Below are 20,219 nucleotides of genomic sequence, written 5' to 3'. Positions count from 1 at the left end.
TTGATGGACAACCTGCTAGCCGTACAAAATGAAAGGCAAAAATACATGGAAAGTCTCCTTTGTTCTAAAATGTACCTTTTATTATCAAAAGACACACAATGACGGTACAGTCTGACTGTCTTGCTATGTGAGCCCAACATGGACGGTGTGTCATCCCCTCAACTCTCCTATTGTAACAGAACATCTTTGGCACAGTGACATATCCCTATTCATGGGAAGGATTGGTCATTCTTTATTGCATACAGTAGATGGTAACATTACATGCTGGAGACAAGCAAAACAGATGAATACCATTAAATGTAATTTTTACAGAGTGGCATGAATTCCCCAATATCACGCTTTCATAGCGTATTTGATCCCGAATTATTAGCAAGGAGCGATACCCCAGTGTCTCATGCACCCATCGCTCATTGAATACGTCAGTGTGATTGGTCATACAGTAGGTCAAAGGTCAGGATGGAGCCAGTTCTGGGACTTAAAGTAACCCTTGAGTGCGGCCAGGTCCACAGCGGGGAAGAATGCTCCGATACGTTTCCTCACCCACCATTTTCCACGGGCAGCACTGGCACTGCCAGGAGGGCTGAACTTGTACTTGAAGTGTTCTCCTCGGACCCACCTGGGGAAGCAGGGAGCCGGATAAAAGGAGGGAGAGGAATGGTTAGTATGACTGACAGAGAGAATACAAGGACACGTTTCATATATAGAGGAAACATTCCACTAGAGGGGGCTAGAGGATAAGGCATTTGGGTTTCTGCAAAGAGAACATGAGGCTTGTATGTATTATAACACAGACACTCGCACACACATCCTTCCACTTCCAACTTCTGCCTCAGCACAGCCCAGCTGAGATCAGCTAGGCCTTCAACGCAGCTGTCTCCAACGGCAACAGCTGGCCATTTTTATATGAAATGTGCCTACCACAGAAACACACGCGTTGTATCAAACGGCTTATCAAGAGCGACTTACAGTTAGTGAGTGCATACATTTTCATACTGGCCCCCCGTGGGAAACGAACCCACAACCCTGGCGTTTTAAGCGCCGTGCTCTACCAACTGAGCTACAGGGCAGAACAGAGGGACAGATAGAGAATGAGGGAGGATAATTTTTAGAAAAGGGGTGGAAAAGGTGAGTGTAAAATCAATTGTCACTTAAAATAACTCAATCCAAAGCAGTCTACTCCTCCAAACTATTAGGCGAATATTGAGCTGATGTGTGACATCATAAACCTTCCCCCTCTTGCCAAAATGTCTGACTGGGATTTTCTTGGTTCTAGGATTGGATGTAAAACAGCAGGAAACCCTATGCCCTGAGAAGGGAACATTAAAAACAGCGTGCCACACGATCAAGTCTCTGGCCAGAACTACACCTGAGATAGCTGATAGTAGCAAGCAGGTTTAACAGCGTTGAGAATAGCGTGGGCTGCTAGCCCTGACAGAGGAAATGACTCAGAGCAGGTAGGTCTGGGTCCAGACTGAGACTATGGGGAAGCAGAGTTAGCCAATGAGGCACTCAATAGTATTTTATAAGGGAAATACAGTACATAAATGGGCTGAACTAAAATTAGAGGGAGACTAGTGTCTATTTGCTGTAAGTATCTTCCAGCCCTGTTTATCTCCACTTGTTGGCAATAGCGGAGGTGCAGAAAGATTGTGGCCTCCTGCACTTACCACAAATTCCTTGTTTTGCTAAGTTCCGCGTATTGTGCATTGCTCTCAGTTACAATTTTTTGTATGGTCAGTAGCACAGTATACGTCATGATTCTAATTTTAGCTGCAAGGCGCTGGCAATTTGAAAAACCTAAAATGTAGATTGTACTGATTTATTGGCACATTGAACCATGTCGCGTGCCGTAGTTGACAAACTCAGGGCTAGAACAATGACATCATATCTTAATTCTGCCATCTTTATGGTGGCATTTTGGACAGGGATGGGGAACACACAAATCCAAGGCATGAATTTCCCACAAAACCAACTAACAGTAAATAAAAGAAACAGAATTCCTGATTCTTGCATGTCAAGTTAGAGCTGTGTACTCTAAAGGTCTGCTAAGTGCCAGACTCACTCAGGCGAACCACATGAGCCAGTCGAGTCTGTAGTGGTAGGGGAAGATAAGGCAGGGCAGTCGGGTCAGGTCCCCTGGCTTACACAGGAACTGGTAGTCCTCCCACACAGCATCTGGGTCCTTCTGGTCCTCGCTCAAAGTACCTTGCAGTATCACCTCAGTCCGCTCCTTAGTGATAATGCACACAGAGGGAGGGAGGGTCAAAGAGAGAGAATGTTACAAAGAAGAGGAGTAGAGAACAATAGAACAGAATGTTGGATATAGGGTTATCAAGAGGACTGATCCAAGAGGAGAGATGGAGAGAAAGGAAAAGGAGGATGAAGGAGGTTGTTGACGATGCGGAGTGGGTCGAAGGATGTGTTCATCACCTGTCTGGAGCTCAGCAAGTTCAGTACAACAGGAACGCTTAGATAGCCAATCGGAACGCCCAGAGCCACATTCACCACCCGACGAATGAGCATACCTAGAAGGACATAAGTAGGTGCTGGGGGGGAGGGGTATCGTTTTCACAATGTCGCAATATTATTTTTGAGCTAGTTGGCTGTACCTGCACCAAAACTCCAGTATATTTTCTTAATAGCTTGTTCTCCATCTTCTTTTTAAATAGGGAGTACATTTGTTTTCAGTACTTTTATTTCCATGGCTGATCAAAACTTGTTTTTTCATGGCTCTCTCTTGTCCCTCTGCAGAAGACATATGGTGAGCAATATGCTTGGAGCATCGAAACACAACATAATCACAGTATCGAATAGCAATACAATTTGTGAGAATCGCTATAAATATTGTATCGGCACCGAAGTATCGTGAGAATATCGTATCGTGAGGTCCCTGGCAATTCCCAGCCCTAGATATGAGATGGAAAAAGTAAGAAGTGTGTTTGTCTGTCTGTGTCTGTGTGTGTGTGTGTGTGTGTGTCTAGGAACACAAGATCCCTTTGGCAGTAGCCAAATAGGGGCTTAGCCTATGAGGTCATGGGGCATTTCGTCACAGACAACTGGAGGAGTAGACAGCTCAAATCCCCACTAGCTGTCTCGGATTGAGATGCCAACCCGTCAACCTATCCATGTTAAAACCGTACCAGTTTTTTTGGTTAGGGACTTGGCTGCTCATCATATTGATGAGTGTGAGGGTGTTTTCCTCTCCAACATTTTAAGGTATGGCACATGTTTAAGACTGCAGTTTCTACCTTGGGACTTTTTTACTCACCAGACCACCACCACACCTCTGGGACCCAACCAACCACCCCAGGCTCCAGAGGAACTCCTGTCTGTCACCATATACTGACCTGACTTATGGTCAGTCGTTTGACTGGTTTCTACATCATCCCAATCCATTCAGCTCTCACATGGGGGCTGATTCCGACCGAGTTAAGCATGCGTAAATGGAACGTAATTCCCTTTTCATGTATCTTTCTCTCTGACCTTGACCTTAATCCCCTAATAATTCCACCGCCTTTACGCGTAAGGAAACCATGAATATGGCAGCAAACTGAAGCAGATACAAATTTCCCACAGTAAAGTTTATGAAATGCTGTGCCATTATGCAAAATGTAAATTTGTACGGCCTTTTAACTTGCAGGGATGGGCACTCTCGAATGTCTTAATTATAGGCTACCCCTACTTTCTCTGTTTCCTATTTCTATCATGTTAAATATTAGCCACTATCAGTATCGACCGTCAGTAGGCCTAATAACCACACTTATACCATGGCATTATTAAACTTGTTTCTGATTGGCTTAAAGGGCATTCTAGAGCGTGCATTATTTCCTTATAACGCACGGTATATCAGCACAGTAGAATTCAATGGCTATAGTTCATCCTTACATGTTCTATGTTTGAGCTGCATTGAAAGCAAAAGTCGAATTGAAAACATTATTGGCATTGTTGAATTCGATTTTCATAATCGCAAGCTAGGTCGGCAGGTAGCTTAGTGGTTAGGCGCGTTGTGCCAGTAACCGAAAGGTTGCTGGTTCTAATCCCTGAACGGACTAGGTGAAAAATCTGTCGATGTGCCCTTGAGCAAGACACTTAACCCTAATTGCTCCTGTAAGTCGCTCTGGATAAGAGCGTCTGCTAAATGACGTAAATGTTAAATGAATGAACAAAACGTACAGTCAATAACACAATAGAAAATCTATATACAGTGTGTGCAAATGTAGTAAGTTATGGAGGTAAGGCAATAAATAGGCCATAGTGCAAAATAATTACAATTTTGCATTAACACTGGAGTGATAGATGTGCAGAAGATGATGTGCAAATAGAGATACTGGGGTGCAAATGAGCAAAATAAATAACAATGTAAATAACAATATGAGGTAGTTGGGTGGGCTAATTACAGATGGGCTGTGTACAGGTGCAGTGATCGGTAAGCTGCTCTGACAACTGATGCTTAAAGTTTGTTGGCCTGAGGTAGGACTAAATAGATTTAAATAGTGGAGTAGGGTGGTGTTATTTTATTATTATTATTATTATTATATTTTTTGTGAGTGTAGTGTTAGATGGGTAGGGTATTTTGTTATTTTTTCAAGCAAAGTATAAGGGAGTTGTACTCCAGTCTAGTAGGTGGCGGTAATGCAACATTTATTGGATGCCAACCGCCGTTAAACCTCATCGAAGAAGAAGACCTTGCCAGCCATTGCGGAAATGCTTCATTTGAAATAAATGAAAACTGCTATACTGCCCGTTTTGGGCTCGCGTTGCGTCACGTCCAACGGTAGCGTCCACGCTCAAGAATCATTTAAATTTTAAATTTTTAGTCATTTAGCAGACGCTCTTATCCAGAGCTACTTACAGTTAGTGAATGCATACATGTTATAAAAAATAAAATAAAAATCATACTGGCCCCCCGTGGGAAACGAACCCACATCCCTGCCGGCCAAACCCTCCCCTACCTTGGACGACGCTGGACCAATTGTGCGCCGCCCATGGGTCTCCCGGTCGCGGCCGGCTGCGACAGAGCCTGGACACGAACCAGGATCTAGCTAGTGGCACAGCTAGCACTGCGATGCAGTGCCTTAGACCACTGCGCCACTCGGGAGAGTCGTTTCAATTGTCGGTGGCTGACGCGCGCGTTCATTCTATCTTGTGAATTGAAATAATGAGAAATAAAGTTGATTTTGGTTGCATATGGCCTCGACTATACACCACTGGTTATTGTACTAAGATTTATGAAGTCAATAAGCTACTAGATAGCAGAAACTCTAGCTAGCTACCTAGCTAGCTTTGACTATGTTCTCAATGTAAACAAAAACAACTTGTGTAATTTGAGGATCATTTAGTACAACCACTAGCAAAAATTTAATGAGTACTTGCGAAAAACTGGACCAAAGCTATTGTACTAACGCATAATCGATGAATATGGTACAGTACAGTCTGGGAAAATAGAATAAACATGCACTTCCCCCGTGCTCCTCTCCGCTCTCAAAACAACGCGCTCTGTGTAGCAGGTAGAACGTCACATTGACAGGAAGCTGATGGAAAAGCAAAGCGGCGCGAATAGTAGAGCTGAAGTGTTTAGAGTAATGTATAAATGTGGAAGAATTATGTCCCATCCCTCCAATAGAGATCCAGACACTTGTAGAATGTATAGTACGCCAAGGCCATTGAAGCTGTTCTGGCAGCTCGTGGTGGCCCAATGCCCTATTAAGACACTTCATGTTGGTGTTTCCTTTATTTTGGCAGTTACCTGTACATGTACACTCTCTCTCTTCACTCTCTTCCACACCATCTCAAGCTGTCAATTCAATTCAATTTGCTTTATTGGCAGGACGTAACAATGTACATATTGCCAAAGCTTACTTTGGAGATGTACAATATTAACATAATTAATAATAATAAACAATATTGTCAACGGGAGAACAGTAACAACAATAACCAAGGGTCAAAATAACCATACATTGAACAATAACAATAAGCATAGAGGACATGTGCAGGTTGGTTGGTCTGTCAGACACTGTCCCTCATCTTATGGCAGGCAGCAATGTAGTGCGCAGCCAACCCACAGCTCTCTGCGTCCTCCCCCAACAGGACAGGTAGCCTATCCTCATCAGAGAGGTCTTTGAAACCTTGAATAAGGGTTTCATATTTGGGGAAATGACACTAATTGTTTTATATTTTTTACATTTTGTCAGGAAATGCAGCTCTGTCTCGGGTTCTGCTGTGGTGCAGTGGTTGCACAGCCTTTCCTCTACAGGGACTCAGGTTTTCCTGTGTCTACCCTTCTCAATGGCAAGGCTGTGCTTACTGAGCCTGTACTTTGTCAAGGTTTTTCTAAAGGTTTTGATCAGTAACCATGGTCAAATAGTTTGCCACGGTGTACTGTCAATTTAAGGCCAGATAGCACAGCATTTTGCTTGTGTTTCCCAATAAGTAATGTAGTTTTGTTTTGACTGTGTTGTAATTTGGTTTATTCTGATTGGATGTTGTGGTCCTAAGGCTGAGGAGGCAGCTCTCTCTCTTCGTTCCATTCCCTCCTCCCTCTCTTCAGCTGTCCCAGCACTAATCCATACTCCTCCCATCATGTCCAAATCGTTAACTCCTTCCTTTATGTTTCTGGGCCAACTGTCAGGCACATCGGTAATGTCTGGTGCTGAGTGTCTACCATCTGTCAAGGCCCAATAGCCTGCTAGCCTGCTCCAGATGTGCCTACAGCCAGGTGTGAGTGTTGGAGATGGGGAGTGGAGATGCTCGGGAGTGGAGAGGGTGGAGAGGGGAAGGGTGCCCATGTGGACCCACTCATTGCCCACTCTTAGGGGTTGTAAACTCAAACACACAGCTAAGCCAGGCATGTGGGGAGGGGGAGTCCATACACACACAAACATGCACGCACGCACGCAGACACACACAGCACGGCTGGTAGAGACATCAGTCAGGCCAACTCAGTTGAGCCAGGTGGAATGCTGGTCTAATACCACCTATCCCTCTCTCTGCCTGCCATCATTAGTCCCAATCATAAAACACCCAGACAGGATAGCAGGGCTGCTGTAACACTAACAGCCAGAATTACAGGATAATCCCCACAATACCTTAACCCTGTCCGTATTGATTTCTTTCTTTGTAAAGATGTGTCTGGGCTGAGGCAAAGAGTGGTTTGGGTTGTGAGGGAATTAGATAAATATAATAGATCATTATATTTCTATGGTGCGGGCTCTACCACTGATGGGTAAGAGGTTAGGCTCATTCAGGAGATTTCATGGCTGTTTAGGAGGTACCTTTGGTGGGTTTGGTGGTCTGTCCTACAGCCTCCTCAGCTTGGAGGTGCAGTACGGCTTGCTTGGCCCCTTGGCCAGATGAAAACAGGAACCCCAGAGATCCATCGTCAAAACAGACTGGGAACTATGGTCAGCCAGTTGAGAAAGCTTAGGTTCCCACTCACTATCAGAGTCACCTAGAAGGGGGAGGAGAGGGTAGATGAGGTGAGACAGAGGGTTGAGGAGGAGACACAGAGGGTAGATGGGGAGAAAAGACAAGAAGGAGTGATAAGATTCCTCCAAAGGTACTGCCAGAAAGATAGCATGATGATTGATGAGGATCATCTGCTTTGTAATAGTTCATCATAGCAGCAGAGAAAGTCCTGATTTCCTGTATTCATGTATTTATAGTTGGCTCATGAATAACACCACATTCATCTAACTGATGACTGATTTATTAAACTGAAGACTGCAGTTGCCATAAAACCACTGTAGTGCCCCAATGGATCCACTAGGTGGCAATGTGACGTCAGAGCCACTCGAGGTAGACATTTTTGGCACAGATCTAGGATAAATTACCCTTCCAAAATCCTAGTCTCAACCACGATAGGGAAAAACAAAACTGACCTCAAATCAGTTTTACTGTCAACTCACCTGGAACACTATCTGCAGCGTCCCGTTGACCATGCACATGAGTCTCTCCAGGAAGGTGAAGAGAAGGACGATGAGCCCGATGAAGTAATTGGACAGAACCTCAAAGCGATGGAACCACCATGGGGATTGGTGCATATAGTACAACATGGGGTTTGGCACCGGCTGAGTCTGGAGGGAGGGTGGGAGAAAGAGAATCAAAATGATATCACCCCCCCCCCCACACACACACACACACACACACACACAAACACACCACAGAATGGCACCGTGTGGTTAGCAACAGTACTCTCCAGAACATCTCCAGAGATGACATTACAGAGGGGAGCGGGGAGTCAGTAACGTCACTCCTTATTTTGGGGCCTGAAGAGAGGGTCTATCTAACCCACCACATCCTTCCAGTCTCAACCACGGAACTGGGATGAGCCAAAGAGGACCACAGATTGACACCCCAGGGAGTGCACAACCGCATGGGTCACAGAGGTTACAACATGACTACTTCCAGGTCAAGGAAAAAGCAATTTGCCTCCATATCGATACTCAAATATGAGCAATGACAGAGGGATAGAGGGATAGGCTATTACCATAGCATACATGTGAGTGTTAAGGTGTGTGTTTTTGCTGATGAAAGTGCAGAACATCACAGATAACACCGAATTACCTGTATGTTTGCATGGAATTACCTGGTGTCACTCCAATGGTGATGCATGGTGATGCATATTGTATAATTTAACATCCCTAACAGCTTTTCCACAGGCTACAATGATTGCCCAAATGGCACCTTGTGACAAATGCAGGTTGACGTTTATTGTCATGAATCTTGTCTTGGTGGCAGAATTGAGTGATTTCCGCTAAATGTGCCAGCTGCAATGTAAAAATGTGCTATATTGTACAAATTCATGAAAACAAAAATGTGCTTTTTGGTCTTAATTTAAGGTTAGGAATTAGGGTTAGTAGTGTGGTTAAGGTTAGGGTTAAGGTTAGGATTAAGTTTAACATCAGTGACCACTCTGCAGACCTCTGCAGACCTCATGACAATAAATGCCAAACTGCATGAAATGTATCTGATCATAAATGTAAAATAGCTCAAAAGTTGTTCAGTCCCTCATTGTTTTGGCATAAAATCATGGGACAGATTGGTGTGGGGAAACATCATGGTATATTATTATAACGCCACACCTTCAAGATGGTTTCCAGGGCTAAGTAAGTTTGGTGCCTTTTTTAGAAATGTCCTGAGAGGGCTGTTTCAGTGCAGGGCCAGACAGGGCTGGAGTGTGTGCGTTTGCGTATGTGTTCCACCACACCTCCAGACAGCCTAGTTTACCTAGCCTGCAACTTCAGATAACCAAACATACCCCAGTGTGCACACAGCAAACAAACCAACAAAAACAAAACACCACCCACAACCCACTCAGCCAGCCTCTTATAGCCTCAGCAGTCTTCCTATCCAGGGTGCATTGCGCTGGGTGGCCCTGCCGTGAGTTTGGAGGCTGAAAGGGAGCAGTGTGTCAGAGTCCAGAGGGGGCAGGCAGACCTTACCTGGCGCCTGTGGCTTCCGCTAGGAGGGGGTGGGGGTGTTAGGTGGGTGGTAGGGGGGGTTGAAATGTAAATCTGCTTTACCCCTGGGGGTGTTGACAAGCTTGGAGCTGGCAGGTCAATGTTTAGATGGGGATATGGGCCTGACTGCCTGCATGGAGGTACGGAGTCCTCAGGCTCCCATATATGCTTTTCCATAATCCCAGGTTAAACAACATGGAAATCCAGGTTAAAACACAAATACTATTGGAATGTTTCCTTTCTTTTTTGAACACTTTTTGTAAAATTCTACAAGGCGTTAATTTCTCTGATCCATACAGGTTCACTTGGCTGACCATTATTGCCAGAAACCCATAAGCCTCCAAGTGAAGCCCTGACAAAGTTTACATAATGTAGGCTGATAAATCTATAACAGGGGGCTCGCCCCAGGGGCTCAATGGGCCTGAATGAGACCCCTGTTTGTCCACGACATCAGACTCTCTCCACAGACAGAGGTTCCTTTGAGTTAACAAGGCTCAGAGAGGGGGCTGGTAAGGGGGTATTATGAGGTGTCAGGCATCCCTCCACACCTCACACCTAGGGAACCCCATGACAGAATCAGCCTGGAGTAAGGGTGGGTGCAGGGATGAAAGAGAGTGATAACCGGAGAAAGCTCCAAATGATGCACTGCTATCACACATTTTCCAACTCTAGGGACATAGACCTTCCAAAAAATCACTATGAGACATCGTTACCCCAAGTGAGCCCGACGGCCCAAATTTGGGGGTCTGGGTCATGGACTATTATGACAAATAGGGTAGAGCAGTAACGCAAATGTACATAGACACACTTACCCACTTAAAAAACATATGAACAAACACTCAAAAACAATCACTAACCTACAAATAAGTATGGGGAACTTTACATGACAGATAGGAACATAAACCAGAAAATCAAGCCCACAAATTAGAAACCATGCTAGACCAGTTAGTCATCATGCTTAAATTTATCCATGACACTTTAGTGTATGTTCAATGTTTCACCCACCCTTTCTGTCCCCCTTATAGGACAGCAAATTAGGCCATTGACCACAAAGTTAACTCAAATCAACTGTAGCAGTTCAGCTGGTCTGTACCTTATATCATGACTCTATGGTCTATAACTTGCTACAGCAGCTTCTTAAAACAGCGGTCATAAAGCAATAACAATGAGGGAGTCATGACCAAAGAAAATAAACATGTTTCCCATTTAATGGGTAATCCACCCAGCAGGCGAACAGACCAAAGCGGAGTACTGAAGGCCAGGGCTAACAGACTGAGCATGTGTTTGTCATATGCCAAAACCTGTATAGTGCAGTGAAGTGAACCTACTGTACTATACAAGTTACTGTCCAAGGTAGTGAGGTTCTTAGTGTCAATATTTAGTCTCTGAAAAATCTTTGTAGTTTGTTAGAGTGGAGTAGGATGAAGTTGCCCCTAGACACTGATCCAATGTCAGCTTAATGTGTCCTCCCCTTGATGGTTAAGGTTAGTATTTGGTGAGGGGAAGCTGATCCTATACTGCACGTCAGTACAGTATGTATGAATCAGTAGAGTCCAACTACAGTAGACCAACCGTTCAGGGACTTTTTCCAAGGCAATAAAAAGCCACAGTCAGCCAGAGCATTCAGTCTCCAGAGAGACATATAGTGTATTCCTGGTCTCTGTCATTAGACAAGATACTCCAAGCTGTGTGGGTTAGTCTAGAGATGACACAGCATTGTGGTGTCCCCTCCTATAGGGATGATTTATTCAAACCCTGAGGCAGACAGTGGTTCCCAATACAGTTTCCCATCATATGATTTAAGAAATATCTTGGCACCCACTAAGTAAACAGAACCAATATTTCCTAGCCAGGACTAAGTCATACTGGCCCCCCGTGGGAATCGAACTCACAACCCTGGCGTTGCAAGCGCCATGCTCTACCAACTGAGCTATGGGAGGGACTAGTTCAATCCAGTTAGGGACGGCATGCGATTGATAAGGATCATCTGCCTTGGCCTGATCTCTCAGCATGACCCAGCACAGGACAGGCCAGGGGAAAGCCCTGATGACAGGATGCCAACGACAAGCACTGCCCACAAGCATTGTGGTAACTGTATTGCACTGAGCCCACACAAACACACGCATACAGACTCAAGAACGTCACGCACACATGCACGTCAGGTCCCTCCAGCAGCGGTCCCCTCTGATCTTCATTATCCCCTGCAGAGAAGAGAAGAGGAAGAAGACCTGTCAGTCATTGAGCTCAAGTCAAGGTGACATTTCAAAGGTGCAGAAAAAAAACAGTACTTAAAATGGGACACTCCATCTTTACCTGGCCGATGGTTCTGTCCAGGTGTGTTAGTTTGTGATGTTTGTCGATAGCATATCATTGGGACATACTGTAGTAACATTTCCTGCTCCAATTGACCTAGAGTCTGTATAGAATCAGTAGATTTTCTGTATTGGATCGGTCTGTATCTACACTGAACAAAAATATAAACGCAACATGCAACAATTTCAAAGATTTTACTGAGTTACAGGTCATATAAGGAAATCAGTCAATTGAAATACATTCATTAGGCCCTAATCTATGGATTTCACATGACTGGGAATACAGATATGCATCTGTTGGTCACTTATACTGTACCTTAAAAAACAATTCTGAAGATTTACGTCAATGGGCTGGTATGATACAGTTTGTGTGTATTAGACAAGAGGGACTCCATATTCAATCAATTTCCCTCATGATGGCCAAAGCTGCAGCTTACTTGTGTTGGGAACTAGCTAGCACTAGTAGCTAACAAGCAGCTAACTCTGAAGCGCCAATGAAGCCCTCAAAGCAATGTCTGAAGAACAGTGATATGGAAAACAACCTTGCATAAAGGTTCTTTCTGCTTGTCAATTCTGGCAGAATAAACATTTGTATACAGCTCAGACAAAAATCAATTTGCCGTGTTTGAATAAACGGTCTCGATTCAAGCCTTTTATAAATGGCAGTATTGTCAGTGTACATGAAGAGAAGGTTTATTGTATTGAAAATAGGAGAGGAAAGTTAGATTATCCTGCACTAATGACATTTCCACTCCCTCTCACTTGCATCCCTCTAGCCATCTGTTGATGTACAATGAAACTTTACATCACAGATCACATCATCACAGTGTGTGTGTGTGTGTGTGTGTGTGTGTGTGGCTAGCTAGATGAAGACGTAGGGCCATAAAGTAGTAACCTACCCTAACCAGAAACCGTGGATAGACGGCAGCATTCGCGCAAATCTAAAAGCGCGAACCACCGCATTCAACCATGGCAAGGTGACTGGGAATATGGCAGAATATAAACAGTGTAGCTACTCACTCCGCAAGGCAATTAAACTGGCAAAACATCAGTATAGAGACAAAGTGGAGTCGCAATTCAACGGCTCAGACACGAGACGTATGTGGCAGAGTCTACAGACAATCACGGACTACAAAAAGAAAACCAGCCACGTCGCCGACACCGACGTCTCGCTTCCAGACAAGCTAATCTCCTTCTTCGCCCGCTTTGAGGATAACACAGTGCCACTGACGAGGCCCACTACCAAGGACTGTGGCATCTCCTTCTCCGTGGCCGACGTGAATAAGACATTTAAGCATGTTAACCCCCGCAAGGCTGCCGGCCCAGACGGCATCCCTAGTCGCGTCCTCAGAGCATGCGCAGACCAGCTGTGTTTATGGACATATTCAATCTCTCACTTTCCCAGTCTGCTGTTCCCACATGCTTCAAGATGGCCACCATTGTTCCTGTACCCAAGAAAGCAAAGGTAACTGAACTAAATGACTATCGCCCTGTAGCACTCACCTCTGTCATCATGAAGTGCTTTGAGAGACCGCAGTGGAGAAGGTGGAAAACTTCAAGTTCCTTGGCGTACACATCACCGACAAACTGAAATGGTCCACTCACGCAGACAGTGTGGTGAAGAAGGCGCAACAGAGCCTCTTCAACCTCAGGAGGCTGGAGAAATTAAGCTTAGCACCTAAAACCCTCACTAACTTTTACAGATGCACAATTGAGAGCATCCTGTCGGGTTGTATCACCGCCTGGTATGGCAACTGCATCACCCACAACCGCAGGGCTCTCCAGAGGGTGGTGCGGTCTGCCGAACGCATTACCGGGGGTAAACTACCCGCCCTCCAAGACACATACAACACACGATGTCACAGGAAGGCCAAAAAGATCATCAAGGACATCAACCACCCAGGCCACTGCCTGTTCACCCCGCTATCATCCAGAAGGCAAGGTTCATCAAAGCTGGGATGGAGAGAATGAAAAACAGCTTCTATCTCAAGGCCATCAGACTGTTAAATAGCCATCACTAGCACATTAGAGGCTGCTGCTGCCTATTGAAATCACTGGCCACTTTAAGAAATGGAACACTAGTCACTTTAATAATGTTAACATATCTTGCACTACTCATCTCATATGTATATACTGTATTCTATTCTATAATATTCTACTGTATCTTAGTCCATGCCGCTCTGTCATTGCTTGTCCATATATGTATATATTCTTAAATCCCATTCCTTACTAGTTTTGTGTGTATTGGATATATGTTTTGAAATTGTTAGATATTACTGCACTGTCGGAGCTAGAAGCACAAGCATTTCGCTACACCCGCTGTAACATCTGCTAAACACATGTATGTGACAAATAAAATTGTATTTGATTTGATAGTAGCAACTTTGTACGAAAGTCAATGAAGAAATGGTAGTTATCATTTCATTAAGTAGAAGTTCATCACAGGGCTCCAGACTCCAACCATTTAGTCGCATTTTGAGACCTTTTGACTTGGCTATGTGAGTAAAAAATGTTTGGTTGCATTCTACATGGTCACCTCAAAATGTCCCTCATCTCAAAACGTCCTATGTTTTAGGAGGCTAAAACCATGATTTGGTCAAACAGTAAAGTACATTATCCTCATGATGAAAGTTTCTGCCTGCCTGCCCCTGTACCTGTTTTCCTGGGGACTGCTGCTGTGTCGAGCAAGCCACTAACGCTCTACTTTCCCATGGGCAAATATTTATTTTGATTTTATAACATTTTAAAATACGATTGGGGAAAATACAGCTATCCTGTTGTCAGTTGGAGGGAGGAGGTTCTCAGCTTTCTGTAGGTATACTTTTTAAAATGTCTAAATGTTCAATTTGAGTTCAAAAGCAACTTTTTTTCAAAATGAGATATTTGATATGGCTTTGAGATACGGAGCACACAAAATGCTCATTGGCCATTGCGAGTGCATAGGCCTCATTGGGTGGTAGGCTACAACTGCAATGTTTTTTTGGGACATTGCATTTACTGTTAGGTTAATACATGGCTACTAGCAGTGAGTATTATATTTAAAACTAGCGATCTAGCTAAATGTGTTTTGAGTTACCACTTACTCAGCCTATGATATTAGAGCACATAAAGATGCAGGCAAATTCATCTCTATTGAAAAAATATATAGCTGAAAATTCTGGAGCCCAATTTTGTCTACCCAAAATGCATGACAATCACTGGATTATGTTGAACATTACAATACTTTGAATCACAACATCAAAAGATGAAACAACTTATTTATTTAATACCATCTCAGTAGTCTATTACACTTTTTAATAAAGCACTGTGAATGACTTTATAAAGGTGATAATAAAGGTGATAATAATAATAATAATAATAATAATAATAATAATAATAATAATAATAATAATAATATTCCATTTAGCTGACACTTTTATTCAAAGCGACTTAGTCATACATGCATACATTTTATGTAATAATGGTCCCGGGAATCGAACTCACTATCCTGCTGTTGAAAAGGCCATGCTCTACCAACTGAGCTACTAAATGTATCTATTGCATGATGCCGCGGGAAAAAGAATGGTGCGACCAAATCATGGGATGGTTCCACCAACTGAAAAATCAGTGGAGCATGGTGCCATCAGTGGAAAATGTTAGTATCTCTCCGCCCACCGGTGAAGTGGAGCAGAGCATTCTGGGCGATCTCCAGCTCAGAGAAGATCAGAGAAGCCATCCTGTGTTTTCCTTGCAAGTTAGCAGTTTGTGTTAGACAAGGCCTGTGTGCATCCTTGCAGAGATGTGAGTACATGGAGGGATGAGCCCCTTTTGTAGGTCTGCCGATCAATTTCCAAAGACAACCCCCCCCCCCCCCCCCCCCAAAAAAAAGAAGAAGAAAAAACTCTGTCTACGTCTCAACTTGCTGTTGAGAGTTAGAATAGTAGAATACACAAGGTGCAATTTTGAAATTTGGTTGTGCATCAGCAGTTTTTCTCTTGTTGTATCAGTCACTGACAGTCACTTGGCCAGCTATCTAAAGCTCCTACTGATTTTGTTAGTCACTCTCATCAGATATCATATTAAAAACGTCAAACATTTCTCTCCACCTTATGGCAAAATGTGTAGAATTGCAGGAAATGTGTTGTAAAATAGCAAATTTTTCTCTCCGGCCCATGGCAGAATGTGTAGATTTGCCGCAAACTTGCTTTAAAAACTATAACATTTTCTCTACACCCAATGGCAAAATGTGTAAAATGTCTAAAATCTCCGCTGAGGGGGGCCTCCAAAACGTTTTGCTCGTGGAAAATATTTTTTCGCTTAGGGTTGGCTCTGACTATGTGTTGATATACAGTGGGGAGAACAAGTATTTGATACACTGCCGATTTTGCATGTTTTCCTACTTACAGAGCATGTAGAGGTCTGTAATTTTTATCATAGGTACACTTCAACTGTGAGAGACGGAATCTAAAACAAAAATCCAGAAAATCACATTGTATGATGTTTAAGTAATTAATTTGCTTTTTATTGCATGACATAAGTATTTGATCACCTACCAACCAGTAAGAATTCCGGCTCTCACAGACCTGTTAGTTTTTCTTAAGAAGCACTCCTGTTCTCCACTCATTACCTGTATTAACTGCACCTGTTTGAACTCGTTACCTGTATAAAAGACACCTGTCCACACACTCAATCAAACAGACTCCAACCTCTCCACAATGGCCAAGATCAGAGAGCTGCGTAAGGACATCAGGGATACAATTGTAGACCTGCACAAGGCTGGGATGGGCTACAGGACAATAGGCAAGCAGCTTAGTGAGAAGGCAACAACTGTTGGCGCAATTATTAGAAAATGGAAGAAGTTCAAGATGACGGTCAATCACCCTCGGTCTGGGGCTCCATGCAAGATCTCACCTCGTGGGGCATCAATGATCATGAGGAAGGTGAGGGATCAGCCCAGAACTACACGGCAGGACCTGGTCAATGACCTGAAGAGAGCTGGGACCACAGTCTCAAAGAAAACCATTAGTAACACACTACGCCATCATGGATTAAAATCCTGCAGCGCACGCAAGGTCCCCCTGCTCAAGCCAGCGCATGTCCAGGCCCGTCTGAAGTTTGCCAATGACCATCTGGATGATCCAGAGGAGGAATGGAAGAAGGTCATGTGGTCTGATGAGACAAAAATTGAGCTTTTTGGTCTAAACTCCACTCGCCGTGTTTGGAGGAAGAAGAAGGATGAGTACAACCCCAAGAACACAATCCCAACCGTGAAGCATGGAGGTGGAAACATCATTCTTTGGGGACGCTTTCTGCAAAGGGGACAGGACGACTGCACCATATTGAGGGGAGGATGGATGGGGCCATGTATCGCGAGATCTTGGCCAACAACCTCCTTTGCTCAGTAAGAGCATTGAAGATGGGTCGTGGCTGGGTCTTCCAGCATGACAACGACCCGAAACACACAGCCAGGGCAACTAAGGAGTGGCTCCGTAAGAAGCATCTCAAGGTCCTGGAGTGGCCTAGCCAGTCTCCAGACCTGAACCCAATAGAAAATCTTTGGAGGGAGCTGAAAGTCCGTATTGCCCAGCAACAGCCCCGAAACCTGAAGGATCTGGAGAAGGTCTGTATGGAGGAGTGGGCCAAAATCCTTGCTGCAGTGTGTGCAAACCTGGTCAAGACCTACAGGAAATGTATGATCTCTGTAATTGCAAACAAAGGTTTCTGTACCAAATATTAAGTTCTGCTTTGAATGATGTATCAAATACTTATGTCATGCAATAAAACGCAAATTAATGATTTTCTGGATTTTTGTTTTAGATTCCGTCTCTCACAGTTGAAGTGTACCTATGATAAAATCGGCAGTGTATCAAATACTTGTTCTCCCCACTGTAGATGTGGGTACGCAGACCCGCAACCCACTGCAGCCCCCCATGATGAGTTCAGATTTTTGTGTGCCCCCACCACCTTAAAAGTTGTCTATCCCTGTTCTACATTATTTCACAAGTTAATATCTTTAAACAAATAATTGATGGTTATGCCTAATTAAGGGGGATTTCACCCTGGGGGAATCTGGGCAAGTGTTCATCATGTCCAAGACATTTCTAGGACAGTGAGATGTGTTTCACACATAATTTCCCAAGAGGAAGGCAGGTATGGGCTTTGCGCGCTGAATGATACACCCTATGACGGCTTCCTGTGTATTGATAGGGACAATACACCGGAAGACACATTTTTTTCCAGTGTCTGAAAGACTACAACTTGTGTTGGGCAGTGCTTCGTGCTCTAGCCCCCGTCCCTCCCCCAAGGCAGGCTTTTTTGAAAAGGAGGTGGACACAACACAATCCTTTGGGCAAAACTGAAAGTACTGACCAAAAGAAATGGCTTGAAGCATCCACAGGGATGCTGGCCCATATTGCTTCCCACAGTTGTGCCAAGTTGGCTGGATGTCCTTTGGTTGGTGGACCATTCTTGATACACACAGGAAACTGTTGAGCGTGAAAAACTCTACTACTATCATCTCCCGTTCAAAGGCACTTCAATCTTTTGTCTTGCCCATTCACCCTCTGAATGGCACACATACACAATCCATGACTCAATTGTCGCAAGGCTTAAAAGTCCTTCTGTAACCTGTCTCCTCCCATTCATTTACACCGATTGAAGTGGATTTAACAAGTGAAGTCAATAAGGGATCATAGCTTTCACCTGGATTCACCTAGTCAGTCTGTCATGGAAAGAGCAGGTGTTCTTAATGTTTTGTACACTCAGCGTATATCGTGCAACCTTTAAGCTTACAGGAAATAAAAAGCAGCACTAAAGAAAGAAGACAGCAAGGGAGAGAGATACATGGAGATTTAAAAAAAGGTTAGTTCTAGGCCTCTTCAGTGATTCATCACTTTTAAAAGACCACAGCATTACGACTGACTCAGAAAACAGTCAAGAGGGATAAAGTAGTCTTTACTTGTTTTCTGAATTGTGTTTCCTCTTTGGATGCCTCAGAGAACTCAAAAGGCACACCTCAATCTCCTCTTTGCAGAAACCTATTAACCAATGCAGTTACCAGTGCTTGCAGCCACACACATGGCTCAGTCAGAGCTCATGCATAGGTTAGCTCCCCACAGTAACATTCTCCTCAATGGTCTCTCATGCACCACACAGACCAGTCCCAAAGCCATCCCTCTCCACTAATGCAATAGAGGCTGGTTAGTGTAATCAGGTTCCATATCGCAAGCTGATATACCCCTGGGGGAGCAGGGAGAGAGAGTTAGTGGGGTAGATGCGGTCCCTCACTGACGGTGAAGGCCTAATTCATGGGTTACTTTTGCTATTTATCAGCGAGCATTCTTGCATCTATGACATTACAGAAAATCTAATAAAGGAGCCGGGAATGTGTTTTCTCTAAGGGAAAAAATTTGATTCCACTAATTTGAAAATGACTGTCCCCCCCTCCTCTAGTCCCCTCCCTCACCCTCCACCTCTCAGCTGGGCTATAAACCTAACTATGATACATTTAGCTGTCTGCTTGTGCCATCCGCCTGCTGTCCTAATGCCGTTTTAAACAGGATTGTTTTCTAGCTACAGCAACAGAGGGCCATCATGACTGTTCTATTTAAACGCTAGCAGATGTGACCCGTGCTAACAATGTGCTATGCTGTACTTCAATAGTGTTGTTCTGTTGTGTTCTGTTCCTCCACACAAAGCCAAAAGAGAAGATGAATGAAAGGCATGGAGGACCATGACAAATCTAAACACCAGTTCTTATGGGGTAATAACGCACTGTTGTGCAACATCAACTGCAATTTAAGCCTCAGAATAAAGCCTGAAGCGAGAGCAGTCCTGGTCAAAGTGAGGGGTTGAATGACTGACTGAAAGACGGCCTTGGAATGGCAAACCGCGGTGTTTGATATAAGACATTATGATATCTGCAGGAAATTATATGAAAAATGTCCCTATGAAATGAAAGACTATGGGAAAGAAACTTCAAATGGCACATTTGTAGAGGGGAAAACCCAGGATCAAAATGCATACTAAACGACTGTTTAAAACACTAGTCTTTCTTGGCAATGCATAATCAACTACAACTGCAGAGAGCCCTTGGAGGTCAAGCTCTTAAAGCCTTATTTCGTCTGAGGAGAAGACTTCACCCACTGGGCACAAACTGATTGAATCAACGTTGTTTCAACACAATTTATCAACATATTGTCTCCGGAATCTACATTAAAAAAACATTGTTTTGAGGGTGACATTTCAAGCACAGGATGTCATCATGGTAACCAAATTTCAACATAGAAAAACCTTGTATAAAATATTGAATTTGTACCTTTAAAACAACGTTATATCCACTATCAGGAAAAAAACAATCTAGGCAGTACCTACTACTGGAGAATTGATCTATCTACAGCTAGACTTTGGTCTTCCATCCAGGGTTTTAACCAAGCCCAGCTTAACTATATATTTGTCACAGACTATTACC

General features: G+C 43.9%; 1 pseudogene across 1 annotated transcript; it reads right to left on the bottom strand.

Moving 5' to 3' along the window:
• Positions 1-444: 444 nt before the first annotated feature.
• On the bottom strand, positions 445-15,485 carry LOC311100528 (lipase maturation factor 1-like; annotated as a pseudogene). Its single transcript has 7 exons — positions 15,425-15,485; positions 11,610-11,659; positions 7,905-8,072; positions 7,272-7,447; positions 2,069-2,235; positions 1,050-1,057; positions 445-616 (listed from the first exon to the last, which is right to left on the bottom strand). The product of its transcript is annotated as a lipase maturation factor 1-like (transcript).
• Between the last annotated feature and the right edge of the window lie 4,734 nt (positions 15,486-20,219).

The sequence above is a fragment of the Coregonus lavaretus genome (genome assembly GCF_964263955.1).
Source record: "Coregonus lavaretus genome assembly, chromosome: 25".
Lineage (NCBI taxonomy): Eukaryota > Metazoa > Chordata > Actinopteri > Salmoniformes > Salmonidae > Coregonus > Coregonus lavaretus.
Note: the sequence above shows the minus strand (reverse complement) of the source record. Positions and strands in the feature narration are given on the sequence as shown.